Source organism: Gracilinanus agilis, chromosome 2 (assembly GCF_016433145.1).
Source record: "Gracilinanus agilis isolate LMUSP501 chromosome 2, AgileGrace, whole genome shotgun sequence".
NCBI classification, from domain to species: domain Eukaryota; kingdom Metazoa; phylum Chordata; class Mammalia; order Didelphimorphia; family Didelphidae; genus Gracilinanus; species Gracilinanus agilis.
This window is the reverse complement of record NC_058131.1, coordinates 480,592,289-480,595,255: the sequence shown is the minus strand read 5'-3', so window position 1 is coordinate 480,595,255 and position 2,967 is coordinate 480,592,289. Positions and strand designations below refer to the sequence as shown.

General features: G+C 40.1%; 1 protein-coding gene across 1 annotated transcript in view; it reads left to right on the top strand.

Annotated features, from left to right (window-relative positions):
* Positions 1–2,967, top strand: part of LTBP2 (latent transforming growth factor beta binding protein 2) — a 198,074-nt gene that overhangs the window by 132,083 nt on the left and 63,024 nt on the right. The window lies entirely within an intron of this gene.

Genomic DNA, 2,967 nt, shown 5'->3' with positions numbered 1-2,967 from the left:
GAGAGACAGACAGAGGGAGAGACAGACAGAGAGAAGAAGGGAGAGGGAGGGAGGGAGGGAGAGAGAGAGAGAGAAAGAGAGAGAGAGAGACAGAGAGAGACAGAGACAGAGAGAGAGAGAGAGAGAGAGAGAGAGAGAGAGAGAGAGAGAGAGAGAGCGCGCTGGGAAGAAGGCAAACCATACATAGGTCAGTGATTCAGAAGAGTCATGTGGGAGGGAGGGGTGACAGGTGACAGTGGCAGCAATGGAGAAATGGGCTATTGGACCTCACCCTCAGACTTCCTCAACTAAGGTAGGATCCATGGGAATTGTGGCAACCTGGCTGGGCAGTACAGATAAGCAGGAGCAACAGATATAGAAAGGGTGCTGTTCCCACAGGCAGCAAGAAGCAAGCTGGACCAGAACTCAAAGGGGACACCAATTTGGTTTTCCCAAGTGCTCCATCTCCACTCATATTGCAGAGATGTTTCTTATTGCTATTGGTAATTTGTTCCTGACTTCTGGACTTGGGTTCAAATCCATCTATATTCTTATCTGTTTTGTTATTAGGGCAATGCTGGGCCTAATATCAGAAAGACTCATCTTTATGAGTTCAAATCTGACCTCAGACATTTACTAGCTGGGTGACTCTGGACAAATCACTTAACCCTGTTTGTTTCAGTTTCCTCATCAGGAAAATGAGCTGGAGGAAAAAAATGGCAAACCACTCCAATATCTTTGCCAAGAAAACCCTGTAGATCACAGAGTCAGATATGACTGAAAATGACTGAATAACAATTGCTTTGTAATAAATATATTTCTGCTTAATATTCATTGGTTGCCTTGGCTGCTAACTGGTGAACTAACTTGAAAACCCTAGAAGCAGGTAGAATTCAAATGTCAGAAAGGGGATTCCTAGGTGGGAGCTCAAGCCAGGATACTATTTTCAGTAAGTCTCTAAGAATGAACTTGGCCTGTCCTCAGTTGACACATGGATCACATTAGCAACTGGATCATCTTGATATGAAAAGTGTGAATTGTCTTAAGTACTTCTGAATGGGCCCAAATACTTAGCTGTTGTTGGAAGATTTCCTTGAAGTGAAATTTTCTTTCTGAAAACTTTTTAAACTCATGGATTTTCAAATGTTTATTTTTTGCCTCAAAACAAGTACTGAGTTTTGTTGGGTAAATCATGAAGTTCGTGCTTTCTAATTGTGTATATGTAGTTCTTTTAATTGTTCCTTGTCCTTATCAAGAAGTCCATTGTGATGAATGTTCTTGAGTAGGTCATTTCTATATTTCTTCTGCCAGTTTGAAGTGATGTATCCAATAATGTTGATTCTAGGATCCTTGTCAGGCTCCTTTGGAATTTTTGGGAAAAGATAATGAGTTCAATTTTAGACATTGTATTCAATATGCCAATAGAACTTCCAATTTGAAATGTCCAATAGGCCATTTATGATATGGGACTGGAAGTCCAAAAATAGACAAGTTCTACATAGATAGATGGATTTCTGAATCTCTTATTTTGAGATGCAACCACTTGCATAAAAATGAACTTATGAAAGTTGATGGACCTTCTAAGTGATAGAATATAGAAAGGAAAGAGGAGAGGATCTAGGATAGAACCTTAGAGTTCAAATCACAGTTAGGAGAGGAGATATGGATAATAATTCAGCAAAGAAGGAGTGGTCCGACAGGAAGGAGGAGAGCCATGAGAATGCAAGATCAGGAAAACCTAGAGAAAGGGTAGAGTATTTTGGCAGAAAAGGTAGTCAACAATATCAAATACTGCAGAGAGGTAAAAAAGGTTGAGGACTGAGAGCAAGTCATTAGACTTGGCAATGTACAAATCATTGGTGATTTTGGAGAAAGCTTAATTGATTTCAACAAGTCCTATGATTTCCTTATTAGTGTTTATCTTGCTCATTTTCTTTGACTGTTCTACTTAGCCATTTGAGGATTATTTCTTATTCTATATGTGCTGTTCCTGTTGTGTTAGTTGCTTCAGTTGCTCTGTAGTATTTTTAAGAATTATTTTTATAGTACTTTTTAAAAATTCACTAGCATTCTTTTTTATTTTGCTCCTTTTCTATTTTGGTTGATTTTTATTTTCTTCTAATTCTTCTAAAGATCTATCCCTTTGCCCCTTCTAACAATCTAGCATTTCTATTGGTTATTTTTTGAGATGTATGTAAGGAGCTGGTCTTGTTCTGAACATCCTATTCTGTTATTTCCCAGAAGAGTCATCTTATTCTCTCCACATAGTGCTTCCTTAGTTACTGACACTAGTTCCCCCTTTTGGTGGAGAAAGATAGATTATGCAGGCCCCTTCAGTCTCCTCCTTTGGCTGGTCTTTCGACTATTTCACTATTTGTCATCCACTTTCCTGGAGAATCTAGGCAGTAAAAGTAGAGATGGTGAAATGTCTGTCTGTCATTCTACTTTGTTCCTTTATATTAACAGCTTTGGTGAAATTAATAGCATTAAGTGGAAAGAACCCTGGCTTGACCTTGATGTCAAGAAACCTGCACTGGAGAGCAGCTAGGTGGCTCAATGGATAGAGAGTCAGGCATAGAGCCAGGAGGTCCTGGGTTCAAATTTGAGCCCAGATACTTCCTAGCTGTGTGACTCCCACAAGTCACTTACCCCCATTGCCTAGCCCTTATGTCCCCTCTGCCTTATAACCAATACTAAGTATTAATTCCAAGACAGAAGGTTTTGAAAGAGAGGAAGGAAGGAAGGAAAGAAGGAAGGAAGGAAGGAAGGAAGGAAGGAAGGAAGGAAGAATTTCTTCTAATTCTTCTAAAGATCTATCCCTTTGCCCCTTCTAACCATCTTCGTCTTCCTTCCTTCCTCCCTCCCTCTCCCTTCCTTCCTCTTCCTTCCTTTGTCTTCCTTCCTTTTTCTTCCTTCCTTCCTTCCTCCTTCCTTCCTTCCTTCCTTCCTTCCTTCCTTCCTTCCTTCCTTCCTTCCTTCCTTCCTTCC